The sequence below is a fragment of the Delphinapterus leucas genome, chromosome 6 (assembly GCF_059928025.1).
Source record: "Delphinapterus leucas isolate spDelLeu-1000000601 "Yukka" chromosome 6, BTC_Dleu_Yukka2, whole genome shotgun sequence".
Taxonomy (NCBI): Eukaryota; Metazoa; Chordata; class Mammalia; order Artiodactyla; family Monodontidae; genus Delphinapterus; species Delphinapterus leucas.
In genome coordinates, this window is record NC_143134.1 from 51,401,717 (window position 1) to 51,420,975 (window position 19,259).

The 19,259-nt window shown below is 33.4% G+C and overlaps 1 long non-coding RNA gene across 2 annotated transcripts in view; it reads left to right on the forward strand.

The window, feature by feature from the left end:
- Positions 1-19,259, forward strand: part of LOC149748939 (uncharacterized) — an 801,004-nt gene that overhangs the window by 548,254 nt on the left and 233,491 nt on the right. The gene's annotated exons all lie outside the window — the stretch shown is intronic.

Consider the following 19,259-nt stretch of genomic DNA (forward strand, 5'->3'; position numbering starts at 1 on the left):
GTTTCATCTGTGTGGTAGAAATAGGTTACTTTCAGGTCCAGGTTTCAGCATATGGGAAAGGAAAAGAAAGGCTTGGCCAAGTGTGAAAGTGATATAAATTCCCTTGGTCACATTCTGCTGGTAAAACCTTATCACATGACCCATTGACCCTGGCAGCTATCCTATGATCATAAGAATAGCAGTTCAGAGAGATGAAAGAAAACTTATATCTTAATAATATCATTGCAGCTCTGTTTATCACACCCAGGGTCTGTCCTACATCTGGACTTCCAGTTATCTGAGAAAATATATTTCCTTATTGTTTAACCCAGTTTGAGTTAGGAAATTCTCTTAGTAGGAGTAAAAATGGAATACTATACAACAGTAAGAATGAACGCTATGATGGCACATGAAAATATGGATGTCTCCCAAACAAAATGTTGAGGAAAAGAGGCCAGACACAAAGAACATAAAATGGACAAAACGTTAATATCTATATCTATTGAGAACTCTTATAAATCAAACAAGAGAAGGGCAATCATCCCAATGCAGAAAAAGGCAAAAGAACTTACAGATCCTTTATATTAGAGAAAAGCTGGATAGCCAATAAACTATGGAAAGATTTTCAAATTAATAGTAATATAAAAGTACACTTAGGTGTCCTATCTCTTATAGTCCATAACTCAAATAATCAGCATTTGCCTAATGGCTATAGGAAAAAAATTATAAATCATTCTGAATATCTTTTCCAATGCTCCTTATATCTAAATGGTTATCAAATCTTAAATTTTTTTGTCTCAAAAATGCCCTTCACAGTTTTTCCTTTTTCTTCATTCATAATTTTGGGCATAGGTTATCTAAGGACCTTTGGTTCATTTTGCATGAGGTAAACACTAAGGAGTGCAAATATATTTTAATTCAGAGGATAAATTGGTGTATGTACTATTGACCAATAATTTTCAAAGTAGGGTATGCAAGTATGCTGAGAGCAGGTTAAAAAGCTCAGGTCTTCTATTTACATTTATTTTTACCTCATGCTTTTAAAATTTATTCTTTCTGTGTGTGTTCTAAAGTGTTCTTAGTATAGTAAATGATATACACATTTTGTTATGTGCTCAAAAATATTTATAGATCCTGATAGAGTCTAAAGAATACTACACTGGGAGTCAAAAGCTCATTTGCAGGGTTTTCATTTATTAGTTTTGGACTTCAAGAATATTATAATCTTTTTAACATGGAATTTTTCTTAAATAGGAAAATTGAGTAATAGAATGTATCTAAATATGCATCATAGCTAGGTTTGTTATGAGACTGAAATTAGATATTACAACTAAACTTATATTTTATGCTTTAAAATACAATACTACCAAAGTAAGAAAATTACTATTCTTGAAAGATAATTTTTCATGTTCCTTGGCTTTTGGGACAAAAAGAATTAGCTATTAAAATTATTTTAGATTTTTGACCTTTTTTTTAATCTTCACAACTACTTTTTAAGGTTTAGGATTAATTCATCAGAATTTTTCAGTGTGTATCTTTTTGCTTGGCATTTTATACATTTCAAGCAAGAAATTAGGGCAGGTGTGTATCAAGTATAAGGAGGCTACCGAATTAACCTACAAATCTCAAAAGTTATATTAATGAATCTGTGTGCTTCACAACCTTTTCTGAGAAGAATAAAACAGTTTTATTGAGGCACATTAGCACCACTAATAATTCTAAGACCTGAAAATACCTGACTGTGAAGTTGATTATGTACTCAAACAGAAAGCTATAATCAAAAGGTTTCTGAATCCCCTCCTTCAACAGTGTTTTCTTTCCCCATATTATTGATGCAGATGTTGAGTTTCTTAACAAAAATGTGAAATAATTGGGGCTGAAGACTTCCTTTAGCCAAAAAGAAATTTCCACGTTTTTATTAAGCAATATATTTCATAATGAAATAAATTCCATGAATTATTCTTCTGATACCAAGATTCAGCAGCATAAAATAAAAACAAAATGTCCAAAAATAACTCCCAGATATCAAACATTTGCCTTCCAGATCCACTCTCTATTCTTCTCCACCTTACTCTCTTTTTTACCACATTACTGGCCTCCCTTGGTCCTTGGGTTTCAAGGCAAGATTGGTTTCTGGCTGGATTTGGCCATGGAAATACTAGCAAGAGGCCAGAAGCAGGAAGTAGGGTTGGGTATGGGGTTGCTACAGTTTAGCTGCATCCTGCCTATCAAGGGTCACAGCTCCTATAAGTCTGCCTTCTCTCAGAGCTCTCTTTCTCCAGGTTCTGGTAGGGGCTCTAGCCTCTCACCACTTCTGCCCAAGGGGTGGTGAAGTTTTCCGTACTAGGTGTTACTACCTTCAGGGTACTGCTCCGTATCCTTTGGTTTCCTTAAACCATACCCAGTTTTTGCAAACAGCCCTTTATTGAACCATTTAAAAATTACTCACCTTCAGTGTGCCATTTTTTTCCTGGTACCCAGGTTGATTCAATAAATGAACAGTGACTACTGATATTGATATCGATTTGCATACTTTTACTTTTACTGTATTTAATTTAATGCACCTTGAAGATTCCATGGAGCAAAATGATATATCTCAAAATCTGATCTTCAGTTAATCTAGTTTGATGCTTTCTTGATTTAACTAACTCAAAACGGACACAGGAAAATTAGGTTTTACAATTAGATACTAGGTATATATTACTGGTTACAGGGTTTTTAAAAAAAAATTGTATCCTCAGTGATTCAGTATCATTCAACAGATGTTTAGTTTTTAATAACTCATGTATAAAATCTTTGACCATTAGTAATACAATCTATGAAATCATTTCTTCCTTTGAAGTGTTTAACATCCAATGCAAAGATGCAGACATATAATGTAAAATAGGAAATCAGGGAGAAAATATTAATGACCCAAAGTAGGAAGAACAGGATTCACATGAAGTGTTATTAGAGCTAATTCTTAAAAGACACATAGGGTATCAAGTAGATGGGTCTCATGGGATGATTATTTAAGACTAAGCGAACATGAGCAAAGGGATGTGAATAGAAATGTATAGGGAATGCTCTAGGAATAAAAAAGACTGCAATATGACTGCAGTGAAGGGTATAGAGGATTGAGTAAAGCAGACTGTGGTCAAATAGTGAAAGACCAAATGGGAATTTAATCGTTCAATGGAGAAAAATCAAAGTTCTTTGAGCAGGTGATTGATTTAGAATTGTAGAGTAGCTCATATCATGATCAGGTGTAGTTTTAAGAAAGATTACACAGGCAGCAGATAATTAGAGGAAAGGGGAAACTGGAGGTAGAAATGCCAGTAAAGAAATTAGAGCAATGGTACAATTAAGAGGTAACAGTGTTTGAACATGATCAAAATTGTTGGCGAAGAGTATGTGTCTTAATTTGTTTCCTCTGAAAGCAGTGCTTGTTACAAGGCAGTATATAAAGATGATACAATTATGGGGGAAACATCTACAGCTACAAGAGATAAAGACCAAAGAATAAACTTAGAGAAAAGCATATATTCAAAGAACTACCAAAGGCCAACAAAGGAGATTCAAAAGAGTAGGCTAGAAATGTAAGGGGAAATCTAAGAGATTGTAATTCCTTAGGGGAAACACAGGGAAGATAGATTTGATGAAAGAATGAACTGTTTAATACTACAAACAAGTTAAGCAATATGTGATAGAGTCCAAATAAAAAATGGTCTAATTGTCCACTCATCCCTATATCCATAGCCATTATAAAGTAATTTTACAACTCTACCTATGAACAGATGGAGCTTCTTGTTGCTCCTTGCTTTGGCCAATGGAATGCAACTGAACTGACAATGTCTTTGTGTATAGGACTCAAGAGACCATGAACACTTCTATACTTTCTTAGAATCTTGTTGTCACCACATGAACAACGTTAAGCTAGCACGCTGGGTGGAATGAGTGTAAATTGATCACTCCTGTTACCCCAGCCCATGGCCAGCCAACTAGCATGCTGGGTGGAATGAGTGTAAACTGATCACTCGTGTTATCCCAGCCAACAGCCAGCCAACTATCTTCAACCAGCCAGTTCCCAGTCAGTCAGCTAAACACACAGATATGCACAAGCCCTGTATAGGTCAACTCAGCCAGGCCCAGGTCAGCAAAACCACTGACAAGTAAACTTGTGATCAACAATTAATGGTTATATTAAGTCATTAGATTTGGGGAGCAAACTGTTAGATTATAAATTGTTGAGCAGTTACAAGGAATTTGGCAATGAATATTTTTAAATAAGTATCTTAAAGAGAAGAACAGAGTTGGAAAAGTTGCTGAGGGTATTATTATTTGTATTCTGTGTATGGAATGAATTTGAGTATGTTTCAGGAGAGATGCGAATAATGGAAAGTGAGATGAACAGCCCAATGGAAGAAGATATAAAGAGTTAACATGTTATCATGAATGGATTAACTCAAATGCACAGATGTTTAGAATAGTCTGGTAAAGGAATAGATTAAATTCTTATTGAAGAGGAGGTAAGGAGAAAAGAGCAGGTGATAATATAGAGAAAGAATGAGGTTGAAGACAGGTAGATTGAGTGAGGTCATGTCTTTTCAATGAAACAGTAAAATCATTTGTTGAATTAAGTTAGCTGATTTTCTGTTCTAAAAGTGGAGAAAAGTTTCAAACACTGATGAAAGATGTTTAAAGTGTGGTCAATTGGGACATAAATAAAAGGATGGCTGAATGGTTCTGAGAGCTCAGGTGATTCTGGATAGCAAGAAACACACTACAAGTGTAGAAATCATATTGGCCATTGGGAGAAAAAACACGCAAGAGAAAACTCTGAAAGATAACCTCAAGATACACAAGAGAACTTTTTATTTCTAAGGTTGGATTTCACTGAGCAGTCTTACTGGTAACTGAATTCTGATGATTTCTTTCTGTATGTTGTATATCTTGAATTAATCCTATTAGGATAAGTATAATTAATTAGATCATGCATGTGCAAATTTGAAAATTTCGTAATTTTGGAGTCTTGGCAGTGTGTGTAGGGTGGAAGAGAGGGACAAAGTGGAGACTTGACAATCCAGACTAGTGTTGGGAAAGAAATATAAAATATTAATAAGAAATGTAAGGAAAACAGTGCCCTCTCTTTGTTTATCAGGCTTAACATCAGGATTGTGAAGTTGATGAGAAACAGTTCTTGGGTCCTTTGTGCAGAGATGGCAAACTGTCTCTGTATCTGCAGCATGTTGATCAGAGGAGGATGTTGATAAAGGCAAAGAATGAGGTACATTTATACAGGAAGGGAAGACTGGATTTTTGTGGCAGTCTCTTGGGATTTCCTTTCTTTAATCTGCAGTCAGAAGAATCAATTGGATTCAATATCTTTACTTATAGCATAATAATATCAATGCAGAATTGTTGAGAAAATCAAAAGAGATGAGTGTACATGAAAGTGCATTGAAAATCTAAAACCTGATGCAAATGAAAAGGATTTGCTAAAGCTAACGGCAACAGTATTTAAGATAACTTTTATTAAAATTTGTTTTTAAATGATACAAGGAATAAGCCTTATCATTATTGCTTAAAAATAACTGGTTCTGTCTCAAAATGATCAAAGCAATTAATCTAAAACGTTTGTCATAAGGGGTTAAAACAATACCCTGAGTGTTACACGTTATAAAATTGTGGATATACTGTTTCAGTGTATGTACACAACATTCACCAAAGAAACCTAAATTCAATTCCTTCTAACCCCACCAGCCCTGCATATCTTACTGCTTCTATCATGCAATGTTTATGTGAACTCTTTTTTTTTTCTTCTTTTTTTTTTTGCGGTACGCGGCCCTCTCACTGTTGTGGCATCTCCCATTGCGGAGCACAGGCTCCGGACGCGCAGGCTCAGCGGCCATGACTCACGGGCCTAGCTGCTCCGCGGCATGTGGGATCTTCCCGGACCGGGGCACGAACCCGTGTCACCTGCATCGGCAGGCGGACCCTCAACCACTGCGCCACCAGGGAAGCCCTATGTGAACTATTTTTATTATCATTTTTTTGTACCATTTGAAAGTCCTTCATGATGAGGATTATTTGCTCTGTTCGTCTACATAGATGTTGATAGAGCATAAAGCCAGTGACACATAATTTTTGAACATTGATATGTTCTCCCTGCTATCTTAAACAGGGAAAGAAACAGCATAATTCACCTACTAGTTTGTATTTTGCATTCTGAAGATCAGGTCTCAAACATATATACAAGGTGAGAAATTTTAAAATAATCCATTCTTTTATTAATGAAGCTAACAATCATTCACTTTTGAAATGTATGTTGAGTACCTGCTCTGTGACAGGCACTGTCCTCAGTCCCTACCTTGGAAAGCTTGCAAAGAATTGAAGGGAGGTAAATAATAAATATCTTTTTTCAATCCAAAATAATTTATCAATTTTTGTTTAACAAAATTTATTTTTCAGTTTTTGGTTTATATTAATTGGGAGGACAAGATGAAAAAAGTTTACACTGAGAGAGGTAATAGCATAGTGGTATGAGCAGGTGGTTTTGAGTCACTATCACTGAGCCTTTTTAGTTTTCATGCATAAAGCTCTCTTCCCATTTTAATTCCCCTGATCTGTATAAATTCTCACCAACTCATTTAATTTTAGATACAATTTAAAAATGAATATTCCACAGAATGTGTAAGGATAGTGTCTTCAGTAAACGGTGCTGGGAAAGCTGGATAGCCATGTGCGAAAGAATGAAATTGAACTCTTAAGCCATATACAAAAATTAACTCAAAAAGGTTTAAAGACTTAAACATAAGACCTGAAACCTTAAAACTCCTAGGTGAAAATATAGAAAAGAAAGCTTCTTAACATGGGCCTTGGCAATGATTTCTTGGATATGACACTAAAAGCACAGGTAACAAAAGCAAAAATAGACAAGTAAGATTACATCAGATTAAAAAGCTTCTGCATGGCAAAGGAAACCATCAACAAAATGAAGAAGCAGCCTGTGGAATGGGTGAAAATATTTGCAAACCATATATCTGATAAAGGGCTAATATCCAATATATATAGGGAAATCCTACAACTCAACAGCAAGCAAGAAGGAAGGGAAGGGAGACAGGAAGGGAGGGAGGGAGGGAGGGGAGGGGGGAGGAAGGAAGGAAGGAAGGAAGGAAGGAAGGAAGGAAGGAAGGAAGGAAGGAAGGAAGGAAGGAAGGAAATGATTTGATTAAAAATTGGGCAAAGAACTTGAATAGACATGTCTCTAAGGAAGACCTACAAGTGACCAATAGGTATATGAAAAGATGCTCAACATCTCTATTCATCAGATAAATGCAAATCAAAACCACAATGAGATATCACCTCATATCTGCTAGGATGGCTATTACCTAAAAAGAAGTTGTTTTTTTTTTTTAAAAAAGATAAGTGTTGAGGAGGATGTGGAAAATAGGAAACCCTTGTATACTATTGGTGGGAATGCAAATTGGTGCAGCCACTATGGAAATAGTATGGAGGTTCCTCAAAAAATTAAATATAGAACTACCATATGATTTAGCAATCCCACTTTGTATATATATGCAAAGAAATTGAAATCATGATGTCAAAGACATATCTGAACTCCCATGTTCATTGCAACATTATTCCCAACAGCTTAGAAATGAAAGCAACCTAAATGTCCATTGATGACTGAATGGATAAAGAAAATGTTTAATATATACATATTAATATAAATATATATATATGTATAAAATGTTATAAAAGTAGGAAATCCTGTCATTTGTGACGACATGGATGAACTTGGAGAACAGTATCCTAAGTGAGATAAGCCAGACACAGAAGGACAAATACTACATGGAATCACTTATATGAGGAATCTAAAAGAGTTAAACTCATAGCAGCAGTGAGTGGAACGCCGGTTGCCAGGAGGGAGAAACAGGGAGGTATTAGTCAAAGGGTACAAACTTTCAGTTATACAAAATGAATAAATCCTAGAGATCTTACTGTACAGCATACTGCCTGTAGTTAACAGTACTGTATGGCATACGTAAAATTTTGCTAAAAGGGTAGATCTTATGTTAAGTGTTCTTATCACACCAAAAAATAAAGATGTCAGTGGGAAACTTTTAGAAATGAGGGATATGTTTGTGGCATAACTTGTGATGATAGTTTCACAGGTATATACTTATCTCTGAATTCATCAAGTTGTATACATTAAATATGTACAGCTTTGTGTTTGTCCATCATACCTCAATAAAATAGTTTAAAAAATAAGGTCTTGCTTACTTTTAGAAGCTTTCACTGAAGTAAGTGGATATTTAACTTGAAAGGTGACATTATATAAACGTACATCATGTGTTTCATTTGATTGTGAATTCTCAAAGGCAAGAATTGTATCTTATTCACCCTGTATCCCTAATAAGTACCTGGAATATTATAGGGAATAAATAATTATTTTTTACTTTTGAAAAAAAAAAAAGATTCCCAAGCTGAATGGAAGCAGATTACTTTTCTCTTCTTCCAAAAATGTATTTTGAAAGAAACGAGATGAGTTTTCCTAGAGATGTATCTAATTGTTTGGCAGTAATTTGTGGTCCTTCAAAAATCGGACTAATTATCATCATGTAGGCAGGGGTTCTTAGGTGGCAATTTGTAGTTTTTAGCAGTTTTTTACTTGCAGCATTTGTGAAGTTGCTGCAGCAGGAGGTAAAGCACAAAACCATGTTTATTTGAAAGGAAATATCTAAAATGCTATGTTATAGAATCACTGAAGTTGAGTTCAGGGGAAGTGAAGAATGTATCTTTCCTCTTGTTTATATTAGTTAAACTTCCTGTGTATTCCACATAATGGTGATTTAGAATTTGGTTCCTATAATAGCCTCATAAGTGTCCTAGTGTCTTAAATTGGTATCCACTCACAGATATAGTCTAATACACTGGCCAATACGGTGGCCCATAGCCAGAGGTGGCTGTTGAGTATTTGAGTAGTCTGACTTGAGATGCATAAAGTAAGTGTGAAATACACACTGGATTTAACACGCTTAGTCAAAAAAGCTTAAAATATTACATTAATAATTTTTATATTAATTACATGTTAGCATTATAATAGTTGATATATTGGGGTAAATAAAATATGTTAATAAAATTATTTTATGTTTCTTTTACTTTCTTAATGTGGCTTCAAGAAAATTTAAAAGCACACATGTAGCTTGACTTATATTTCTTTTGAATAGTACTGTCTAATAAGTACAGAATACAGTGGGATTATTTTTTTCCCCTTGAGAACATCATCTTCTGTTACTGGATTACAATGATTTTTATATCACACAGCTTAGGTTTGTATTCAATTTCTCATCTACTAAAACCAGGAGCTCCATTTAAAGAGAGCTGCTGGTAAGCAGCTCAGCACTGTTCTGCAGTTTATTATATGTATCAAAAATTTATATATCCCACTTACTTGCAAAAAGTTTTTGCCGAAGCTTACCCACAAAATATATTTAAACACAGCAGTTACAAATAAAATCAAATAGAAACAAAACAAGATAGAGGAGGAATAGGTATCATTCTAAAGTAAAGTGTTTACTGTACTTGATTAGTCATTTAGACCAAAGTTTCTTACAAAGGGAAAAGGAAGACGTAGCTATTGTCTTCTTGGCCTTATGGTAAATTAAAACAAAAATTTGGAATCATCCATTATTAGAAACTGAACTTTTTATAAGGTAGCCTCTAAAGCTTTCTGAATGGTGAAGAAATAAAATAAAAAGGCAGCAAACTATCTGTGAAGTGAGGAAAATCAGAGCACCTTAAAAATCTATTGCTCCTATATCTGGTTATCCCACTGATGACCCTACTTATGTGGCCTCAGTTATACGTATGCATCTTTGCTCTGAAATAATGGTAACATGAATAGCAGCAGTAAGGGCCCTCTTCATCAAATTCCATAGAGTATTTGAAAAACCAGTAGTGAAAATTTTCAGCAATACTATGAGGGATCAAAAAATCCAAGGGTTGCTTTAATCAAAACATAGCTTGAGGTCAATTAAAAAGTTGTGCAGTACAAATGGAGAAAAACATTTTAGCATTTTAGAAGGGAACCTGAAGAATCTATTGAAATGAATCACATATGAAAAAATTTCTTTTAATTAATTACATACTGGTTTTAGTCAAGTCTGAAAGAGAAAATTGAAGTGAGAAGAGGGAAGTAAGGAGAATGTAGTTGAAATGAGAGGCAGTGAGAGCCAGAACTTCCTTGTAAACTCTGAAAAGAAATTTGCATTTTGCTCTAAGTGTGATTCTAAGCCATTGACTTTGAGTGCTGGAAATACAGAATATCATTTTACATTCTAAATCATCAGTCTGACTGATCTGGGGGCCCAGAGAGAAATCAAGATAATGCCTTTTTAGAAACAGACATAAAGATATGTTATAAATTCTTGGATACAAGAATTCAAATCTCAGGGAATGGATCAGGGCTGGATATGAAAATTTGGGCATCAATATATAAAGAATAGAAGAAATCTTCTGGGAGTAGTTAGAGATAGAAAAAACAAGTGGCCTGAACTCCCAAATATTTGGATCTCACCTAAAGATGCTGAAGTCAGTAAAGAAAACTTAGAAGGGGCAGTTTGTGGAATAGAACAAAAACCAGGAGCATGATACTTCGTGGATGCCAAAGAGCCTATGACAGGGATGGGGGATTACCAAGTGTGCCAAATACCATGAATAGGCTGAGTAAGAAGAGAACACAGAAGCAGCCATGAGATGTGTCACCACCGAGGCCATGGTTGACATTGACTAGGGTGGTTTCAGTGGTGCAGTTTAAAAGAAAGATTGGAAGCTGACAAAGTGAATCCTAGATGCACAATTAATAATAGGTTTTTCAAGACTTTGCTATTAAAGGAATAACAATAACAACAAAATGAAATGATAATAAGCCAATAAAGGATTAAGAGAAACTTGTATTTTTATGTTTTTTTAATTCTAGGAATGATACAATGGAAAGGGAAAGATGATATTCCTGGAGCATATGAATAGGGGACCAGTGTCCTCTAAAAGAGGAGATAGGGACAAGAGGACGGAAGTCTGAGAATATATGAAAAGACTGGCCTTAAAAGAGAGTAGGGACACTTCATTCTTTGTCATAAGAAAGAAAGCGGATAGGGGATAAAGAGATACAGGTGGAGCAGCAGATTTATTGGAGGGACTTTGTTCTTTTTCTGTTTTCTCAACAAAGTGTGAAGGAAGTCATCGGCTGCAATGGAAGGAATGGATCTGTCTTATTACAAAAAGAATAAAGCAATTGACTCTAATAAAGAGAAGCCATCTAAACCTGTTTTCAAGGTCGCATGCTACATTTTCTTTCCTAGTAAACCCGCTGCTATCTACATGATTCTAAATGATTGGAAGATTATCTACAACCCAGATGTTTGATAATTCTATGTCACTTCTTAACACTGTTGGGTTTATGAGTGAATAGGGGAGGCTGGAATACATGTCACTTCACTCACATTTTCTTTATTTGTTGAGTCATCAGTACTTAGAGCAAATCTGGAGGATAGCCAAGAGATTATCCATACAAAGGCAGGCTGAGGTTTAAAATAAAGAAGTTAACATCTGTTCCCCTGAAATAATATTTATATAGAAATCAAACATAGATTTTATTTTTTCATTGCCATAAAAGATATAGAGAAGGCCAGATAAACTCATCTATTTTATTTCCTCAGAGCCACAGAAAATCTGATATCAAAAGACAAACATGAAGATTAGTACTTGAATTGTGATTATCAGGTATTACTGCAATTTATTCTCAGGGTAGTACCATTTTTATGTGACAATTTCAGGCTGAACTATAACCTATGTACTAAGGCAGTCATTCTCCACCTGTTGAAACTTAAGGTATGAGAGTTCTTATTTTGAGGATACTGATGAATCTTTAAACATCAGTGGATATAAAGATAATCAAAAATACTACTTTAAAAACATAGAAACCTTAATTTTATTATCTTTTGGCAATAGCTCATATTGTTTGATTGGGTTAATTAGTGTTACAAATCCATTTTTATTATTTATTAGATAAAATCTTTAGATGTGTTGTGGAACAATCCCTTTGTAACTTTACTGACTTTTATTGTTGAGGACTTTCTTAAAATGTGTTTCTATAATAAATATATAAAGTGTTCAATTTGGAGACCTATAAGGCAATTGACTCCTGAAAATCAGTGACAACGTCTAGGTACAACATGATAAATCTTGGGCTCTAGAGTCAGGCAATCCTGAATTACTGTTCTGCCATCTGCACTGAGTTGTATGTCCTTGAGTAAATCACTTAACCTCTAAACTTTCTCATGTGTAAAACAGGGAAATTAATAGTATCGCTACAGTTGTAAGATAAGTTGAGAACATGAATATTAAACACGTGTGCAGAGTATTAAACGTGTGTGTGATGGCAGCAATGGCATATGTGGAAAGCAACCTATGTGGAAGTTTCTTCATGAACGGGGTGGTTCCTAGATGTTTAATTTTTTCATCTCTCTTGTTGAGCTTTTCTTTTTTAATTATTAATATGCAAATTCATAGTAGGTAGATGTAGTTTGCATTTTATTTCCTAATATTTGATGCCTAAAATATATATATATTTAATATACTGTATATAGAAGATAGGAGACATAATAGTAAAAATTATACCTATGAACTCATCACCCAGTTTAAGAACTGAAATAAAAGAAACACAGCTTCATCAACTAGGTGGTCCTTTACTATCTCATGCTCCTGACTCATGGTCAGGGATAACTGCTATTTTAAAGTTTGGATTTATCATTTTCTCTTTTAAAAATTCACGTTCATCATATATGAAAGTATCCCTAAAATATATTTTTTATTTTGCTTTTTTGCTTATGTAGTTTCTGTTAACAGCATTTTTGATCAATATATTCCTAAAGTGTATCCACATGTTTTGCATTTTTATATTTTATGATTATAAAAAACCCCATTGTGCAAACACAACAAAATTTTGTTCAGCCTGTTTTGAGGATTATTTGAGTTGCTTCCAATTGTTTTGCTATTAGGAACTATGCTGTATCTTGTACATTGAAAATTAGTGCAGGTGTACCTCTAGGAAAAAGTGGAATTGCAAGGTCTTTTTTCAGTTTTACAAGACTCTATTGTGTTTCAAAGTGGTTGCACCAATTTGAATAAGTGTCATATAAGGTTACTTGGTGATCCATAAACTTACCTTCAACTTTAAAGAAACAATATTTGCTCAGTTACAGATTTCTTCATTCTCTCTCTCCATCCATCCATCAATTCATCTTATTTTTGATGCAGAGTAAGTTGAGGATATCAGTATTCCTCAACACAAAACACTTCAGCTTACATATTATGAACTAGAGTTCAATATTTGTTTAGGTAAAATAAGCATAGAGAAATGCACAAACCTTATGTGTAACATTTTATGAATTTTAATATATGCATACATCTGTTGTATCACACAAATGGCTATCAATTTATAGAAGAACATCATCATCATGACAGAAAGTTCTTTCATGGCTCCTCCCACTCAACTTCTGCATCCTTCTAGGAAGCAGTAATTGTTCTGTTTTGTCATCATATATTTATTTCTATAGAAATGGCATCTTTTGTGTGTGGCTATTTTTGGGTCATTTGGCATTTTTCATATAAATTTCAGATTTAACATGTCAAGTTCTGAAAAAACTATTAGAATTTTGATTTATAATACACTGAGTCTATACATAAATTTGGAGGTTTTATTGTCCATGAGAATGGCATATCTCTCCAATTATTTGAATCTTCTTTAATATATTACAACAAAAATTTACATTTTTTCTATACACCTTTTACATATCTTTTGTTAAACATTTCTTAAGTACTTTACATTTGATAGCTATTATAAATGATAAATAATGATTATGATGAAAATGGTGATGTGATGATTGCCTTCTTGTTTCTTCCTGGCATACAGAATTTTATTGCATACTGACCATATATTCAAGTACATTGTTAAACTCTCTTATTTTCTCTAACCTTTTTGTAGAATGTTTTGATGATTTTATATAGTAATATCTATGAATAATTATATTATTAAAAATTCTAATAATTTTATTCTCCTTTCTTCTCTGTGCTAACAAGGACTTCCAGAACTCTAAATGGGAGCAATGATAATGTACATCCTTATCATGTTCTGGATTTTAAAAGGTCTGCTTTTAGGAAGATACACTTTTTCCAAGTCCTTTTTTTTTTCCCCTCTATTTTATATTTTGTGAAGGTTTTGTAATAACTTGATATCGGATTTTTTCATTTATCCACAAAGATTGAGATGATCATACAATATTCTCCTTTAATTTGCTAAGAAGCTGAAATACGTATCAGTGTTGAACCACCCTTCTATTACTGGATTAACTTGGATTAATCATGGTGTACTACCTTTTCTATGCAGTCCTGAATGTAGCTCTCTAAAATCCTGTTTATGACCTTTGCAGCTAGATCATGATTGAGATTAGTACATAGTCTTCTATTACTTAAACAGAATTTATTATTATATATTAAAATCTACTTTCTTCATCTCACATTTCCCTCATACCTTTTAAGCTGCTCCCCTAATTTCAACTAGATTATATTTGTCAGGCTTCAGAGTATGTTAAATACTCTCTCAATTTCATAAATTTAACCCATTGTAATGGATTCAAAGTCTCTTAAAGTAGTTTGACATTTTCCCCAGAAATAATGGCATTTTGTGTGTAAAGAAGAGACCTAGAATAAAGGCAACATTTTATTATTTATTTGGAAAGTTCTAGCAAATACAATATATGACCATATGATATTGAGGGACTCCAGAGAAAAAGACAATTTGACCCCCTAGGCAGTCTCAAAATAGACACAGTTTGACCCAAGTTTGTGTAAATCGAAAAAACAAACAAGCAAACAATACTTTTTCTATAATTTAGAACATTTATATGTCCATTTTTCTGTTATTTTATTTTTGTTCTGGAGTCTGAGCAAACAGAACAGCTAAGATGCATTCTGGTCTTTCTAATCATATCTGTATCACATTACAACTATTACGTTCGTCCCCTCTTTCCTTTCGCCCACTTTTAATACAAGTTTCAGTTGTGCTTTGTTAGTTCCTGTCCATTACTATTAGAGAGGAGTAGCCTACATCCCCTTAATGAATTACTTTTCAGTCTTTCTTCTACTGCATTATTTTCTTTCATTAAGAAGATTTGGGGGATAGCAAAATAGATCTGTCCATATATAATTACAAACTAATAAGTATAAGTTTTCTTATTTTTTTTTATCAATTATGTGTTTTCGTAGTAGTATTGACTATGAAATAGGAGGACATATATCTTTTTTGAAAAGAAGGGGGAATTTGCCTTACAATTAACAGTCATTAAAATATTTTTATTATTATGTAGATATAGGTAACAATACAGATATTAACGTTAATTTTAGTGGTCATTATATTATCATGTTTTTAGTTGACCTCTGCTAAAAATGGAAATTCTGAATTCCATTTCTGCTTTTATAATTCTAAGAGAGATTTCTTGAAACAATGTTCTGGTTTATTTTCACATAAAATTAGCTTTGACTTTCAGTACTTTGCAGGTATTTTGGTAGCATTGCTTCAGTATTGTTATATGCCACTGTATTTTTCTTTTTCTTTTCCTTGTGAAATTTTGCTGTCTCTACCAAAAAAAAAAAGAAAAGTAAAATTGAGAATAAAGTATTTTCTTTCTAGTCTTCCTAACATCTTCAAAAAACAGTTATATGTGTGGCTTGTATCAGGGATTATAAAGTGTGAACCCAATATATTGTCTGTCTGATTAATTTACCTATTATGGAAATTGAATCTGGTAGTCAGTCAAATGTAATTACTTCAACATGTGCCAGGCAGGGCACTGTATTAGGTATTAGGAGTGTTGCTACCAATAAACCATCCAGGAGCTACTAGTAATATGTTTGTGAAATATTTGTATTAGTTTTTCATTACCACTATAATAAATTTCCAAAGACTTGGTGGCTTAAAACAGCACAATTTTTTTTTTTAATCTTAGAGTTTTGTTAAAACTTCTAACTTTATGTTAGAAGTATGAAATGTTTCAATGGGCTAAATCAAGGTGGTAGCAGGGATATGTTCCTTCTGGAGGCTCTAGGGGAGAATCTATTTCCTTGACTTTTCCAGCTTTTAGAGGCATCCAATTTCTTGATTCAAGGTGTCCTTCCACCTTTGAAGCCAGCAAAGGCCCAATGGCCAGTGGAGTCTTTCTCATGCTGAGTCACTCTGATATTGATTCTCCTCGTTCCCTTTTTCACTTATAAGGACATTGTGATTACATTGGGCCAGGATAATCTCCTTATCTGTTATTCAAGATGGTCACCTTTTTTTAAAGGTCGTTTTAATATTAGTAACCTTAATTCCAACTGCAAACTTAATTTCCTGTTGCCATGTAGCATAACATATTAACAGGTTCCAGAGTTTAAAATGAGCACACCCTGGGGGACCATTATTCTGCCTACCATAGTACTCTATAAGTCTAAGTACCATGCCAAGTTTCAGACCTCTAAAATAATGAACTGAAAGTTTCATCTGTAAAATTTGGATCTTTTTCATTATTCATTACATACAAGTGCTGCAAAACTTTGATTTTGGTTGATTTATTTGGATAATTATCCTTAGTTCTCCAGCTGATTTTGCATAAGTTAAAATAACATAGATTTAATCTCTTAACCAAACATAAGAGTTCCAGTTTTAGAATTGTATTAATTTTAGAAACAAAAGACAGTAAGGGATACTTATGAATATTAATTAAGTAGGTTCTAAAATAAATTATAAGGAATAACATTTCAGAATCTAAGGACTCAGCTTCTGTGTAAGACATATTAAAAATGACAGCATGGTTTGCCACTACTATTTTTTTTTAATTCCTTCTGACCTTATATGTTTAACTTTTCAGGGTCAAAAAAGAAGTATTAGGTATTTGATTTGAATGTATAAATTTTTGACTTAAGGGTTTCTGGCTTCAACTCTATTAGGACCTCCTAATCTTACAGCTTGATGTGATTTAGTAAGTAGACATGATGGTCATTGTTTCATGTATAAACAAAAAGCCACTTTTTGTCTTTCAAACTAGATTTAAAATTCACTGACACAGTAGAAATAGAAGTTAGAGTGAATATCATGGAATAATTAACATTATATTCATGTTATGATAAAAATTACCATTTTCATTGATGCTGAGCCAAAATGGATTGCAGCATGAGTTCCTAAAAGATCTTGAAGTCCCATCCTGTTTTCTTTTTCCTCAAGATCTCAGAGTATGGTTTTTGCTAACTCATTTGTTTAGAGAATGTATTTGATGAGGCCTGAACGCTGAAATACATAGGTCAGTTATGACCTTCACCTCCTGGTGAAGGATTCTTTATATGTTGAGCATAAATCTGGAGCAAGAGTAATCATAATAAAAGTTTCTTTTAATTGTTAAGCACGTAATGAAACTTTGGGGTACCAGTACTTTGCATCCTCCTCAGGGCTGTAATGGCTGTAATTTCTGATAAGATACAATACTAAACTGACATTTTCATTTCTCAGTTTATCCTATTTCATGAGATTTTAGGCACCTTGTTTTAAATAAAATTGCATGACTGACTACTGAACCCCAAACATCTGTTGCTGTATAGATTTTGTGTACTCAGTGAACATCCTTTTACTGAGAAATAGCTTCGTATTTCTGTTTTGGAAGGGATGTATTTGGTCATCAAATTAAACTTCCCATTTTGCATGTTCAACCAACCCAAACTTTGCCAAGAGGTTAAAAAATTCCAGGATCTCTTTATATTTTGCATTAATTACATGAATGGGTTTAAAAATTTTTTTTTTATCAGTTATTCCTCATTTTGTTTTGCTTAAAATTTGGTTTATTAGGCTCCTGCGGACTTAGAGAATTAAAAAAAACTTGGGATTGAATCTCAGCTCTACCTTTTTAAGATGTTTGATTTTTTCACTTCCTTGGATATAAATAGGAAATAATAACACTTATCTTTCTAAATTGTAACGATTAAAGGAGATATGTTTAACTGTCTAACATAGTATCCTGTTCATAGCAGATACGCAAGAAAACTTCTTTCCTTGTGTTTTTGTGTTATCTTTTTCTTCCCTCTTCTTCTTTTTAGTTACTAGAGTGGTAAATCCAGGTTACTTTTTTGAGTTGCATTGTGTTGTTTTCTGCTTAGACCTTATGGTTGTATAGGGTGAAAAATTGGTTGTTGACATTTATTGTGATGAAATAAAAGATAAAAAAAAGGTTTGAGGCTTTGAATATACCATATCCCACAGGAGAAAGGAAAATTAGAGACCCCCAATCTTTGTAGGCCAGTGTGGTAAATCTTTAATAAAGCAACTGTAGGATATATCCCTTAAACCTAGAGAAATATATAAAATAATCTTTTAAATCATGTTAATGGCTTGTTTAGTAGCACTGGCCTACTTAGTAGTTAATATTTCCACCTACTCATAGACTTTTCACTTGAGAATTGGAATTTCTTTCTCTTTAATTCCTGTGCATGTTAGAAAGCACAGGTGTTCTTGAAATATAATACTGTTGGGTGAGGAATCTTTTGCTAACACAGGCTCAGTGGGGGTATGTGAAACCAAAAAAAAAAAAAAAGGCTATAAGGAGGCTTGTACACTTTCCTCTTATTATTGCACCTGCATTAGCATACCTTCAGCTTCAGTTACTTGTTAAAGAAGGAAATTTTAGAAGAAAAAAATTCTATGTGCTTCAAGGAGTATAGGTAAAGAATTACTCAAATTTAAGACATAGGTCTCCAAACACTAGGTGAAGGCTCACAAACTTATTTATTATGTATTTGCTGTGAAGTTTAAACTTCTTAAGTTCAGGGAACATTTTTATTATTATATGTTTCCAAGTGCTTCAGGTTATTCCTTATCCTCTGGAAAATTAGTAATATGATTTTAAAATGTTATACTGTCCTTTTTAACAAATAAACATATGAAAATTATTCGAAAATGAAAATCTATGAACAAATAAACGTAAAACACTATAAGAATAATGATGAATATGATGGTGATGATGATGGTGATTATGAAAAAGATAATGAAAATCAAGACTACAGAATTTGATGTGGAGGAGAACTGAACAACTTAGTGAAGAGGTGTGATACCTCTTGTTAAGAAGTTAGTGTATCAGGTAGACTGGTATAGGTACATTATAATAATAAAGGAGGAATATCTTATTTGTAAATAAAAGAATTTATCATTTACTGTT